The sequence below is a fragment of the Hemiscyllium ocellatum genome, unplaced genomic scaffold (assembly GCF_020745735.1).
Source record: "Hemiscyllium ocellatum isolate sHemOce1 unplaced genomic scaffold, sHemOce1.pat.X.cur. scaffold_546_pat_ctg1, whole genome shotgun sequence".
Taxonomy (NCBI): Eukaryota; Metazoa; Chordata; class Chondrichthyes; order Orectolobiformes; family Hemiscylliidae; genus Hemiscyllium; species Hemiscyllium ocellatum.
In genome coordinates, this window is record NW_026869110.1 from 246,467 (window position 1) to 261,933 (window position 15,467).

At 44.0% G+C, this 15,467-nt stretch overlaps 1 long non-coding RNA gene across 3 annotated transcripts in view; it reads left to right on the forward strand.

The window, feature by feature from the left end:
• LOC132813933 (uncharacterized) overlaps window positions 1–15,467 on the forward strand; it is an 89,848-nt gene that overhangs the window by 52,001 nt on the left and 22,380 nt on the right. For all 3 annotated transcript variants that reach the window (XR_009644220.1, XR_009644219.1, XR_009644221.1), the window contains exon 7: window positions 12,786–12,904. This is a non-coding gene — a long non-coding RNA (uncharacterized LOC132813933). The remainder of the gene's footprint in view (window positions 1–12,785; window positions 12,905–15,467) is intronic.

A 15,467-nucleotide genomic window follows, 5' to 3' on the forward strand; every position in this document is an offset into this window, starting at 1 on the left:
CACCCTGTCCACCTGGTATGTCACTTCCGAGGAACAATGTAACTTGTACTCCCTGTTCTCTCTCTCTCTCTCTGTTCGACAACCCTGGCCAGATCCCTTCCTTTAACTGTGTTAGTCCTCCCTGGTTTGTCTGAACAAAATCCAACACCTGAATTAAACTCCATCTTTCATTCCCTGGTCCACTGGCCCAGTTGGTCAAGATCCCCTTTGATAACCGTATTTACTGCCCACTACACCATTAATTTGATCATCAACAAACTTTCGCACAATCACTCCTACATTTCAATTTATGTAGATGATGCGCATCAGTGGACCCAGCCCTGACCCTTTCTTCAAGAAAGGAATAAAACCTTATCCTTGTCCTCGAGCCATACAGCATGGAAACTGACCCTTCAGCTGATACCCACCATCATCTAAAACTCAACTCTTCCCAGCCCCCTGTTGCTTGCCCATATCACTCCAACTCTTCCCTATTCACCTGTTTATCCAAATATCTTTTCAATGTTGTAATTGTACCCACATCAACCCCTTTCTCAGGAAGTTCATTCCACACTCAAACCACCCTCGGTGTAGCAAATTGCCCCATATCTTTTTTTTGAACATCTCTCTCCTCTAACCTTAAAATGTGGCCCCTCCTCTTGAGACTCCCCCATCCTGAGGAAAAGGCAACTACCATTAAATGGATCTATATTCCTCATTTTTTTCATAAACCTTAATAGTATAATGTCTCAACCTCCAGGCTCAAGTGAAAAAAGACTCAGCCTATCCAGCCATTTTTCAGAACTCAAGCCTTCCATACCCAGCAATATCCTGGTAAATCTCTTCTGAACGCCCTGCAGCTTAATAATATCCTCCATGTTAACTGGGCGACTAGTACTGGACAGAGTATTGCAGAACAGGCCTTGCAAATGTCTGTGCAATCTCAACATGACGTCCCAAATACTACACTCAATGGACTGAGCAATAGTCAGGCATGCAAAGCACTGAGTTATGCATCCTCTGATGTGAGCTTCAAGAATTATGTACCTGAACCCGGTGGTCCGTCTGCTCTAAAACACTAACCGAGGCCTGAACATTAATTGTATAAGCTCTACCCTTCTTTGTTTTACAAAATGCATTACCTCGCATTTATTCAGATTGAATTCCATCTCTAGTTTTTCAGCCCATTCACTCACTTCATCAAGATCCCTTTGTAATCTCAGAAAACCTCCTTCACTGTCCATGATGCCACCCTCCAGCCTTCCAGCCCATCACACATGGCTGTCAGTAGTACACATACCTTTGCTAGGAGCTCCACAATTTCTTCCCTAGCATCCCACAGTTTCTTGTGATACACTTAATCAGGTTCTGGGACTTGTGATCGCTTTGTGTTTTAAAACCTTCAGCACCACCTCTCCTATAACATGCACCCTTTTCAAGTCATAGAAATATACAGCACAGAAACAGACCCTTTGGTCCCAAACTCTTCCAGGCTTACCAGAAGATATAAATACATCCATTCCCGTTTCCAGCATTGGGCCCATATACGTTTATGCCCATCCAGATACAATTACAACATTTAAAAGGTATCGGTCTCCATTACTTTCTCTCTCAGCTCATTCCATACACACACCACCATGTGTGTAAAGAAGCTGTCCCTTCAGTCCCTCTGTAAACCATTCACCTCTAACCTTAAACTTATGCCCTCTCGTTTTGGACTTCCCAACTTCTTGGAAAAGGCCTTGAATGCTTAGCCTATCCATGCTGCTCATGTTCATATAAACATCTATAAGGTCATCCCTCAGTCTCCGATTCTCCATTGACAGTAACCCCAGCTTATTCAGCAACAACCCTGGCAATGTCTTGTAAATTTTTTCTGAGCCGTTTCAAGTTTCACAACATCCTTCCTATAGAAGGGAGACTGGAATTGCAGAGGACTCCAATTGTGGTCTAACGTATTACTCTTGTTCCCTGAGTTCCCCAGTCTTTGTCCACAGTAAGTTCTGGAGTGAAAACACTGCTTAGGGTCTGAGCAAATATCCTGCAGTTCCACACATCGATGGCCTCATTGATCTTTAATGGACACTATTTTGTCCTGAGTTCCTTATGCACTCTTAATATACTGATACAATCACTTTTGGATTCCCCTTTCCTTCTCTGCTGAAGCTATTTCATTTAGCCTTTCTCCATTGCTGATCTCCACTCAAAGTGTATTCCTACAGCTCTTGTATATCCTCAGGGATTCCCTTGATCCAGCTGGCTATACCTGACATGTGTCCCTTTTCCTTGACCAGACCCTCAATAGACAGCCAGTGTTCCCGAATGCTGTCAGCATTGAGCTGCACACAAACAGCAAAATGCTCGTGGTGATCGCTCAGTTTATCTCACTTTTAAAATATTCTCTCTTGCCAAACTTCCCTTTCCCTGTAAATAATTCCCTTCCCCAATCACATTTTGAAAGTTCCTGGCTAATACGATCAAGATTAATCAGGCCCCATTTTATAACTTGCACTTGTGGACCAGGTCTGTCGTTTTCCAAAGTTATTTTCAAACTACTAGAACTGTGGTCACTTTGGACAAATGCTTTCACACTCTCATCTCAGTCCCTTTCCCGACCTTGATTCCCAAGGGGAGGTCAGGTTTCACCCCTTTCTCTTTTCAGGCCATTTACATATTGATTGGGAGTTTTCTGGAACACAATTACCAAATTCACCCTTGCAAACGCTGAACACTGGCAGTCCCAGTCTAGGTTTGGAAAGTTCAAAACCGTACCATAACAGCCCTATTATTATGGTTGATATTTAAGATGTCCCAACATATTTGTCCCTCAGTCTGCTACGGATTATTCGGGATCAGCAGTCAGATCGTATCAAAGTGATGGCCCATTCTTATCTCTCAGTTCAACTAACATAGCTTCACTGGGCGATCCCTCTCTAAGTACTGCTAAGATGATTCATGCAATCAAAACCCACTACCACGCGTCCTCTCTTGCCTCCCCTTCCTGTAGCATCTCTACCTCGAAACAATGAACTGCCAGTCCTGCCCCACCCTCAGCTGTGTTTCTGTAATAACTATAATATCCCAGTCCCATGTTCCAATCCGTGCTTTGAGTTCATCTTCCTTTGCTGTCAGGCCCCTTGTATTGAAATAAATGCAGGTTAATCATCAGATTTCCCCAATTTCCTCCATGAACTCCTGTAGGCCCGACAGCTGTCCACATTTCTGTAACCTCCTGTGGCTCTATGCTCTTCCATTCCTGTGAAAACACCTCCAGTCCCCACAATCCTCGCAGTCTTGTCATCTGCTCCAGATCAGACCATTGCTGTCTCTGTTACCTCATGCAACCTTAGCAACGCCTCCTATTTGTGTCACTTCATTCAGATCACACCCTCTCCCGCTCCCATCATAATCCTTGCTATTTAGAACATGGAATTGCATATTCCAGTGCAAGCCCTTCAGCCCTCAATATTGTACTGACCTTTTATCCTACTCTGAAGATGAAACGGACCTTCATACCTTACATTTTACTATCATTGATGTGCCTATCCAAGAGTTGCTTAGATGTCTGTCGTGTGTTTGAATCTACTACCATGGCTAGCAGTGCATTTCACGCACCCACCATACTCTGTGTAAATAAAATACCAGTTCCGTCCATGCCGACAGGATATCCCAACCCAATCTCGACCTACCTGCCAGCACCTGGCCCGTATCCCTCTGATATCTAAGAGTTACCCTCCGCCAATTACCTTAAACTTATGTCCCCTTGTGGTAGCCATTTCGCCATGGGAAATAGTCTCTGGTTATCCACTCGATCTATGCCTCTCATTCCCTTGTACACCTCTATCATGTCACCATTCTTCCTTCTTCGCTCTGATCAGAAAAGCCCCAGCTTCCACAACCTACCTTCTATGGGCATGCCCTCTAGTCCAGGTTGCATCCTGCTTAATCTCCTCTGCACCGTCTTTAAAGCTTCCACATTCTTCGTGAAATGAAGCGAACAGAACGGTTCACAACATTCCAAGTGTGGTCTAACTGGGGTTCTGTAGAGCTGCAGCAAAACCTCGCATCTCTAAAACTCAATCCCCCTGCTAATGAAAGCCAAAACCCCATATACCTTCTTAACACCCTGTCAACTTGGCTGGTACAGGTCCCTTTGTTCCTGCACGCTGCTAAGAATCCTGCCTTTAACCATGTAAAGGTTTTCTGCAGAATCCTCCAATCTCAAACAATCCCTACCTTTGTAAGTTCCTCCAGTCCCGACAAACTCATAAACTGTGAAACCTCCTCAAGTCCCTATATTCCTAATGTCTGCAAAATCCTGCCGTCCTGATGTCCCTTCATATCTCTGTAACCCCACCATCCTCCACTGCCCTTCTGGAGATCATTGCAGACGAAGGAGGATTTGGAGAGTCTGGGCCATGTTACGAGGTATGAACCTGGAGGATTGTACAAATGTAGGAAGGGACTTGGGATCTGCAGGAGGTTGCGGGATTCATAGAACCTGCAGGATGAGACTGAGGATGGGTTGTGGAACCTGGAGGATATTATGATTTGAACCACAGGTAATTTTTGATTGGACCTTTCAGCCGATCTTAAAGTCATAGAGGCGGACAGCGTGGAAACAGATCCTTCAGTGAAACCCGTCTATGCCGAAAGGATATTCCAACCCAATCTAGTCCCACCTGCTAGTACCTGGCCTATATCCCTCCAAACTCTTTCTATTCATATATCCATCCAAATGCTTCTTAAATGTTGCAATTGTACCATCTGTAAGATCGGCTGAAATATCCAATCAAAAATTACCTCTAGTTCAAATTATAACATCCTCCAGGTTCCGCAATACATTCACGGTCCCATCCTGCAGGTCAGATATGCTAAGCCAGTGTAGTCCCACCTGCTAGCACCCAGCAAAATATTCATTTAGTATCTCCCACATTTTCTGTGGCTCCACACAAAGGCCGCTTTGCTGACATTTGAGGGGCACTAATCTCTCCCTAGTTACTCTTTGTCCTTAATACATTTGTAAAAAACCCTTTGGATTCTCCATAATTCTATTTGCCAGAGCTATCTCATGTCCCTGTTTTGCCCTCCTAATCTCCCTCTTAAGTATACTCCTACTTTCTTTACACTCTTCCAAGGATTCACTCGATCTATCCTCTCTATACCTGACATATGCTTCCTCCTTTTTCTTAAGTTAACCCTCAATTTCTTTAGTCATCCAGCATTCCCTATACCTACCAGCCTTTCCTTTCACCTTGACAGGAATATACTTTCTCTGGATTCTTGTTATCTTTTCTGAAGGCTTCCCGTTTTCCTGCCATCCCTTTACCTGTGAACATCTGTCTCCAAACAGCATTCGAAAGTTCTTGCTTAATACCGTCAAAATTGAGCTTTCTCCAATTTAGAACTTTATCTTTTAGATCTTATCTATCCTTTTCCATCACTATTTTGAAATTAATAGAATTATAGTTGCTGGCCCCAAAGTGATCACCCACTCACACCTCAGCCACTTGCCCTGTCTTATTTCCCAAGAGTAGGTCAAGTTTTACACCTTCTCTAGAAGGTACATACACATACTGAATCAGACAATTGTCTTGTACACACGTAAGAAATGCATCTCCATCTAAACCTTTAACACTATGGCAATCCCAGTCAATATTTGGAAAGTTGAAATCCCCTACGATAATTACCCTATGATTCTTAAAGAAAGCTGAGTTCACCTGACAAGTTTGTTTCTCAATTTCCCTCTGACTATTGTCATCTATAATACAATTCAAACATGGTGATCACCCTTTTGTTATTTCTCAGTTCCACCCAAATAACGTCCCTGGATGTAGTTCCGGGAATATCCTCCCTCAGAACAGCTGTAATGCTATCCCTTATCCAAAAGGCCACTCCCCCTCCTCTCTTGCCTCCCTTTCTATCCTTCCTGTAGCATTTGTATCCTAGAACATTAAGCTACAAGTCCTTCCATCCTTGAGCCATGCTTCTTAATTGCTATGAGATCCCAGTCCCATGTTCCTAACCATGCCCTGAGTTCATCTTCCTTTCCTGTTCGGCCCCTTGCATTTAAATAAATGCAGTTTAATTTATTAGTCCTACCTTGTCCCTGCCTGCCCTGACTGTTTGACTCACTTGCGTTCTCAGCTGTACCTGTCTCAGATCGAGCTCCCAAAATCCTCCCTGTGTTTGTTACCACGGCCCATCCCTGCATTCCTCCAGATCCGTGTAAAGTCCACCCATTCCTAAAACTTTCCCTGTATCTGTCACCTGTTCTAGCTTCCACAACCCTCCCTATCTCTGTAAGACACACCCCACCCCAGTTACTGCAGCCCGCTGTATCACTAAATGCCAGTAGTCACTATAATATCAGAGTAAGTGTGAAAGCAGGAATACTGTACTGGGTTACATGATCAGTCATGATCATATTGAATGGTGGGACCGACTCTGTGCTCAAATGTCCGATACCTGCTCTTCTTTCCTGTGCTTCTCTATAAACTTATTATCTCCATAACCTCCTTCAGTCCCCACAGCCCTCCCTATCTCTGTAAATTCCTTCAGTCCCCATAACTCTTCCTATCCATGTAAGCTGAATTCTTCCCCACAAACCTCCATAACTCCATAACCTCCAAAAGTCCCCACAACCCTCCCTATCTCCACAATCTCATCCAGACCCAACGACCCTCCCATTCAGAGTAACCTCCTTCTATCTTAGTGGGAGCAGCACGGTTGGACAGTGGTTATCACTGCTGCCTCACAGCGCCAGAGTCCCAGGTTCATTTGCCGCCTCAGACGACTGCCTGGATTGAGTTTGCACATTCTCCCCGTGTCTGCGTGTGTTTCCTCCGGGTGCTCCGGTTTCCTCCCACAGACCAAAAATGTGGAAGTCAGGTGAAGTTGCCATGGTAAATTGCCCATAGTGTTAGGTGCATGGATAAACTAGGGGAATGGGTCTGGTTGGGTGCGCTACGGCGGGTTAGTGTGGACTTGTTGGGCCGATGGGCCTGTTTCCACACTGTAAGTAATCTAATCCTCATGATCTTCCTGATCTGTGCAACCTCCTTCAGTCCCAACAGCCCTCCATGTCTCTTTGGCCTCTTTCAGGCCCTACAGCACTCCCTATCTCCTTCTTCAGTCACCACTACACTCTCTGTGTCCATAATCTCATTCAGTCCATACATCACTCCCAATCTCATACTGTTCTTCAGTCACCACGACCTTCCCTATTTCCAAAACCTCTATTACCTGTTGACCCTGTAAGCTACCTTTTTCAAATTGATAAGCAAGAACTCCCATTACCCTTTCTGCTGTCAGTCTGAAACCAAATAGTTTTACCCTGACAGTAAATCGGGTGCTGAAATGTGTTTGAAATGATATGTCAAAAACAATAACTGGACCCTTAGAAACACATTTAATAAAAAGAGAATGTGGTTTTGAGCCTGTTGGATTGTATTTTTATTGGTGTGAGTATAAATGGCAGAATAGATACGGCTGTAGGAGTGGCTGTACCGAGTATACGGTTTATTTAAATTTTCATAAACCTTTTACACAAGTTTCAATAACAGCTGAGGACTAAGTTGGTAGAAAATAGGAGATGGGTTCGATATTAGACAAAGTAGTGTTGTCAGTATTTACTGTGGAGAAAGACATGGAAGCTCGCGATCTTCGGGAAATAAATAGTGATGTCTTGGAAAGAATCCACACCAGAGAAGAGAAAGTGCTGGAATCTTAAAACAAATAAAGGTAGATCAATCCTCAGTAGCTCATTATGTCTATCCTCGAATATTGTGGGAAGCTAGGGAAGAGATTGCAGTGTCCCCGACAAGGATAAGTATATTATCAACAGACACAATGAGTGACTGGAAGACTGGAGGGCGGCTAATGCTGTTCCATCACTTAAGGTCTGCAGGGAAAAGCCAGGAAATTACAGTCCCGTGAGCCCAGTGATGGTGAAGTTGTTGGAGAAGATTCTGAGAGAAAGGAACTATATACATTTGGAAAGTCAAGGGCTGATTAGAGAGAGTCAGCATGGCTTTGTGAGTGGGAAACCGTGTTACACAAACCGGATTGACTCTTTTGAGGAGTTGATCAACAGATAGTTAAAGGCAGAGTGGTCAACGTTATCTCTGTGGACTTCAGCAAAGCATTTGCCAAGAGTCCAAGCGATGTAGAACATCTAATCAAGAGGAAGAAGGAAGATAACTTAATGTTGAGGAACCAAGGATCAGAAGCAGGGCTCTAGAGAGTTACATGGGGCAGTACGATGGCTCAGTGGTTAGCACTGCTGCCTCATAGCACCAGGGACACGATTTAGATTCCAGCCCCTGCTGGCTCTGCGGAGGTTGCACATTCTGTCCATGTCTGCATGGGATTCCGACTGGTGCTTCGGTTTCCAAAGATGAGCAGGTTAGGTGAATCAGCCACGCGTTGTTCAAGAAAGGGAATAGAGATAATCCTAGGAACTATAGACCTGTCAGTCTTCTGTCTGTGATGTGCAGATTATTGGAGAGGACTCTGAGAGACAGGATTCATGATTCCTTGGAAAACCATAGTTTGATTACAGAGAATCAGCATGGCTTAGTAAGGGACCGTTCATGCCTCACAAATCTTATTGAATTCTTTGAGAATGTGACAAAACACATTTATGGCTCATTGGGAAAGTACAGAGCATGGGATACAGGGAAACCTGTCTGTCTGGATACAGAATTCCTGGCCCATAGAAGACAGAGGGTGATGACAGATGGAAATCATTCAGCGTGGAGCTCGTGACCAGTGGTTTTCTGCAGGGAGAGGTTACAGGAGCTCTGCTCTTTGTGATTTTATGAATGACTTGCATGTGTGAGTGGAAGAGTGGGTTAGTAAGTTTTCCAGTTATATGAAGGTTGGTGGAGAGGTGAATATTGTGGATGTCTGTTGGTTGTTTCAATGGGACATTGTCAGGATGTAGAGCTGGGCGGAGAAGTGGCAGATGAAGTCAAATCAGGAAAAGTGTGAAGTGACTCGTTTTGCAGAATACAGTGGTAAAGGCAGAATACTGGTTAGTGTGGAGGAACAGATGGATCTTGGATTTCATGGCCAGAGATCCGTCAAAGTTGTCACACAAGGTGATAATGTTGTTAAGAAGGAATATGTTGTATTGGCTTTCATGAGCTGGGGGATTGAGTTTTAAAGCCATGAGGTTATGCTGCAGCTCTGGAGAGCCCTGTTTAGACCACACTTAGAATATTGTATTCTGTTCTGATCCCCTCATTACAGGAAGGATGCGGAAGCTCGAGAGAGGGTAAAAAGAAAATTTGTCAGGATACTGCCTGGACTGGAGAGCATGTCGCATGAGGAAATGTTGAGGGAGCTAAAGCGTTTCTCATTGGCGTGAAGAAGGGGACAGGGCGACTTGTTAGAGGTGAACAGGCTGGTGTGAGGCATAGATAGAGTGAATAGTGAGAGACCTCTTTATTCCATGGCATACATGGTACAAGGGGGCATTATTGTAAGGTGATTGGAGGATGGGGAAGGGGAGATTTCAGATGTAGGTTCTTTGCACAGGAAGTGGTGGGAGGGTGTAACAGATCCTTGGATAGGCACATGGATGGTAGCAAAATGATATGTATGGAAGTTTGATCTTATAGTTGGATAAAATGTTGGCATGGCATCATGGCCGAAGGGTCTTGTGCTGTACTGTTCTGTGTTCTACGTTCTGTTTGGTAAACTGATTAATAAGCTCAAATCAATGTAAAAGGATGTGACATTCAGGAGGAGCTAGTCAACTGGATGCAAAATTGGCTTGATGGTAGGAGACAGAGGGTGATGGGAGACATGTTGTTTTTTCTGACTGGAGGCATGTGACCCGCGGGGTAGTGGGTCCACTGCTGTTTGTCATTTGGATAAATGTTTTGGATTGGAATATTGGTTTCCTGGTAAGTAAGCTTCTTGGGTGACATTGACATTGGTGGTAAAGTGGACAGTGATGAAGGTTATCTGTGATACAACAGGATTAACAGTACTGCTGGGATAGTTGGATGAAGAATAGCAGATGGAGTTTAATTAGATAAACGCAAACTGTTCCATTTTGGTGAAACAAACCAGGGTTGGCCCTATACAGTTAATATTCGGGCCCTGGCTGGTGTTGTCAGTCAGAGACACAGGGATTCAGGTACACAGTTCTTTGAAAGAGGTGTCACAGTAAGATAGGCTGGTGAAGCAGGCGTTTGGGATGGTTCCATTCATTGGGCAGAGCATTGAGAGTAGGATTTGGGATGTCAAGATGCTGCCTGACCTGCTGTGCTTTTACAGCACCACTATAATCTAGACTCTGTTTTCCAGCATCTGCAGCCCTTGTTATTACCATGTTACATCTGTACAAGACACGGGTGAGGTCACCGAAAAAGTATTGCTGATCTGTAGGAAGAACTCATCAGGTTGACTGACCTCCTTTAGTGAAGGACATCTGACATTCTAACCTGCTATGACCGACATGTGACTCCAGACCCAAAGCAAAATGTCTGACTCTGTGCTATCCTCTGGGCAATTCGCAGTGGGACAAAGAATGCTGGTCCAATCAGTGACACCCAAAACCCATTAATGACTAAATTAAAATACATATGTCCCTCCCTATCTCTGCAAACCCCTCCATCTTCAACAATCCCTATTGGCTTTGTAACACCGTTCAGGCCCTGACCACTCTCTGTAACACTCGCACCAACTCCAACACCTTCACCTCTCCCTGTTCCTGTCGTGTCATTAAATCCTGATCATGATTCCCCTTCCCACTGCCCTCCTGCTGCTAGCAGACCCTTTGCAATCCCTCTAACACTTACTCCTCAAATTTTCTCTTACTTCAGGATTTTAAGAACGTTTTGATGATCATCCAAGCCTCATAATCTATTATGATCCATTTTAACCTGAGTGAGGGACGGGTGGGAATTTCTTGCTGAGTTTTGATCTGTTTCAATGGAATGTCCTTTTGTTGAGTATGTTTCACTGTCTCTTTAAATGTTTTCCACTGTTCATTTACAGACACGTATTTCAGTTTGTTCAGCCTGTTTATCATGGTCAGTTCTCCTCTCATCCTCATGTAACTGGCTATTTTTGTTTCTAGTTGTAAATTTTCCTTCCTGTGATTCACATTAAAACTTTATATTTCTTTAAACATGACATTATCAAAATTTCCCGGAGGATCTCTCCAGGTGACATTACTCAGTCACTAAGCTTCATCACACATCAGTTGATTTGAGATAGTTATGTTATAGCCAGTTTCACAATGTGTTTCAAAGAAGCACTGAAAAAAAATCTCCCAACTCCCCTTTCAATGTCACTGTTGTCCGTGTAATTGGCAAGATTATGCAAACAGAAGAACGTGAGGACTGCAGATGCAGGCCAGGCAGCATCCGAGGAGCAGGAGAATCGACTATAGGAGATTATACGAATATTGAAGTTGCACTGAATTATCCCCAGGCCTTTGTTAAAAATTCCAATGATTTCCTGTTTAATGCAGTGATGAGCAATGAAATGTTGTTCGCTGGCTAAAACTGTTCTGCTGCTTGTGTCCTTGGCAAGTAGTAGCCAGAATTTACATTCAAACTGACACTACTTCATGATCTGCGGCCAAATGCTTTCTCTGTAATGCCTTTGTTACCCATTATTGTTAATATTGTCCATTTTGCCTGAGTTTGCACAAGATTGTGAACCATTGAATATTTATGTTCACCATGCAGCTGTATCCATGTCTCTCTGCTATCTAAATCTCTTTTATCTCTGAGTCTTAAATCCATCTACCTTATTGCAGCGACGTTGTCCATTCAAAAAAATCCCTACTCTTTCCTATAATTTCCTGTCAAAACTGTATTCGCTGATGTACAATTTTAGTTAAACTTGGTCCCACCGTGTTACTTTCTGCTTGTCTTCAGTCACATCTCCATGCTGATCAGATGCGTCTCCTTTTCTATTTGGATATGGAAAGCTCCTTTCACCTGAACCCTGTTCCTGCATCCTCTCTGTCAGTTTAAAGCCCTGTCCATAACCTACCGACATGACTGGCCAAGACACCGGTCCCAGCACGGTTCCAGTGGGATCATCGTAATGGATTATTTTTTAAATCAGGTATGGGATGTGGATGCCTTTGGCTGACCAGCCCTTCTTGCCTATCCCTTGCTGTCCTTGAGCTGACTAACTTGCTCAGCCATTTCAGGGGATAATTGAGAGGCAACCACTTTGCTGTGGGGATGTCATGCAGATCACGTCAGGATGGGCAGATGTCTTTCCCGAAAGGAGAAGTGTTTGGATTTGTTGTACATCAACAATGATCTCATACTTATTTGTGGTTTGTTAATCACTATTTTTAAACTAATTGATTTCAAATTACACCTTTTCTGATAGTGGGAATCCAACTTGCCTCCCCTGAACATTAGCTGAGATTTGGGATGCATGCTTTAGCAATAATGCCACAAGGCCATCACTTCACCTGCACACAGGTTGCTCACTTGGGACCGGTTATTCCAGTGCACCATGGAGCAAAACGCGTTCTTCCAACACAATTATGTGATCCTGTTATCTTCCAGCGCTCTGGTGATATCACTTATTATCTCGTTTTCTCTCTCTCTCTCTCTCTCTCGCTTTCTCTCGCTCTCTCTCGATTGCAGCTACATCAGATCCTGAGCTAACAGAATTCTCTATTCCAGAGAGACGAAGCAGCACATGCCAGGGATGGAAACTTGGATTTTCCAGATGTCTGTGGTGGTACTCAGTGCCATTTTTAATCCTCACTGCATCAGTCTAATTTCCCATTTTGTCCATTCCTCTATCTCCTCTAGGTACTCAATTAACTTCCCAGCTGCTGGGTGTCTCGTCCATCACCACATTGAAGATGGTTGGTCAGCCAGAGAGACAAAGGGCAGGGAGATCTAGAGCCTTCAATAAATCCTGCAGTGAGGTAAGATCACTCACAGTGCACAGAGCAGGAATCAAAGAGAGGGCTATAAATATCGGCTAACAAGACATGACATAGATACAGTTCAGGAGGGGGAGCACAGTACACACACCCCCCTGGCCCAATCACCACTCCTAATGTAAGATCTGTTGTACTAAGACTCACTACTCTGCAACAGTGTATCTATGGCATGTCTTGTGCACCAGTGTCTTCAATAATGTGTAACTCCTATAACAGATCCTATCTTTGTAACCTCCTCCTAGCCCAATAGTCCCTCCACATATTTGAAATGTACTGAATTCCAGACTACCATCTCTATCGATGTAACTTGCTTAAGTGTCCACAACATGTCTTATCTCGGTAGTCTCCTCCTCCAATAACTGGAGACAGAGTCATGCAGTACGGAAACTATTCCTTCAATCCAACTAATCCATGCTGACCAAAGTCCATGAATGAGTCACATTTCCCTGCATTTGACCCAAATCCCAGAAACCTTCTCCTCCCCATGTACCTGCCCAACTTTTCCATGTTGTAATTGTAGTTTTCTCTACCACTTCCCCGGAAACTCATCCCATACTTGCACCACCCTCTGTGCAGAAAATTTTCTCCTAACATCTCTTTTAAGTCTTTCCTCCCCAATGTCATATTTATGCACACTAGAACACAGAAGATGACAGCGCAATACAGGCCCTTCGGCCTTCGATTTTGGGCCAACGTGTGGAACCAATCTGCAGCCCATCGAACCAACACTATTCCAGTTCTTATCCATATGTCTATCCAATGACTGTTTAAATGCCCTTAAAGTTGGAGAGTCTACCACTGTTGCAGGCAATGCATTTCATGCCCCAACTATTCTGAGTAAAGAACCTACCTCTGGCATCTGTCCCATATCTATTTATTAATATTAATATCTATCTCAATTTAAAGCTATCTCCCCTCGTGCTAGGCATCGCCATCCAAGACAAAAGGCTCTCACTGTCCAACCCATCTCACCTGCAGATTTATCTTTTATGTCTCAATTAATTGACCTCAAACACATTCTCTTGTACAAAAAAGCTTAAAGTCCCTCAGCCTTTCCTCATAAGACCTTCCCTCCATGCCAGGTAACTTCCGAGTAAATCTCCTCTGAATCCTTTCCAAAGCTTACACATCCATCCTGTAATGCAGTGACCTGAACAAATGTGGCCACACCAGAGTTTTGTATAGCTGCAGCATGGTCTAATGGTTCCGAAACTCAATCCCTCTACCAATACAAGCTCACACACTGAATGGCTTCTTAGAAAATCCATAAACCTGGGTGGCAACTTTGAAGGATCTATGCACTTGGATATAGAGATCTCTTTGTTCATCTACACTACCAACAATCTTACCATTATCGCAGTACTCTGTGTTCCTGTTACTCCCTCCAGAGTGAATCGCCTCATTTCTTTCCACATTCAACTCCATTTGCGAACTTTCAGTCCAGCTGTCTATCTATACCTTTCTGTAACCTACAGCATCCTTCGTCACTATCCACAACTCTACCGACCTTAGTGTCTTCTGCAAATTTACTAACCCATCCTTCAACGCCCTCGTTCAGGTCATTTATATAAATGACAGCAACAATGGACCTAAAACACATCCTGGCAGTACCCACCAGTAACTGAACTCCAGGATCGATATTTCCCATCAACCAATACTCTCTACCTTCTTTCAGTGAGCCACTTTCTGATCCAAACTGCTAAATCACCCACAATCCCATGCCTAGTATTATCGGCAAGAGCCTACCATGGGGAACCCTAGCAAATGCCTTATTGAAATATATATACACCACATCAACTGCTTTACCCTCATCCATCTCTTTGTTCACCTTCTTAAAGATCTCAATAAGGTTTGTGAGGCACGACCAACCCTTCACAAAATCGTGTTGACTGTCCCTAATCAACTTACTCATCTCCAGATGAATATAAATCCTATCCCTTCCAAGCCATTCCAACACTTTACCCAGAATCAAATTAAGACTCACACGTGTATAACTACCAGGATTGTCTCCACTCCCCTGCTTGGGATGGCACGGTGGCGCAGTGGTTAGCACTGCTGCCTCACTGTGCCAGAGACCCGGCTTCAGCCAACTGTCTGTGTGGAGTTTGCACATTCTCCCCGTGTCTGTGTGGATTTCCTCCGGGTGTTCCGGTTTCCTTCCACAGTCCAAAATGTGCAGGTTAGGTGAATTGGCCACTAAATTGCCCAGAGTGTTAGGTGAAGGAATAAATGTAAGGGAATGGGTCTGGGTGGGTTGCTCATCAGAGGGTCGGTGTGGACTTATTGGGCCGAAGGTCCTGTTTCCACACTGTAAGTAATCTATTCTAAGGGGGCAACATTTGCTCTCCTCCAACCTTCTGGCACTATTCCAGTAAACATTGACGACATAAACATCAAAGCCAAAGGCTTGGCAATCTCCTTCCTGGATTCCCCGTGAATCCGGGAATAAATCCCATTCGGCCTCGGGGATTTAACTATGTTTAGACTTTACAGACTTGCGAACATCTCCTCCTTCTGCACTTCGATCCAGTCCAGTTCAGGACCT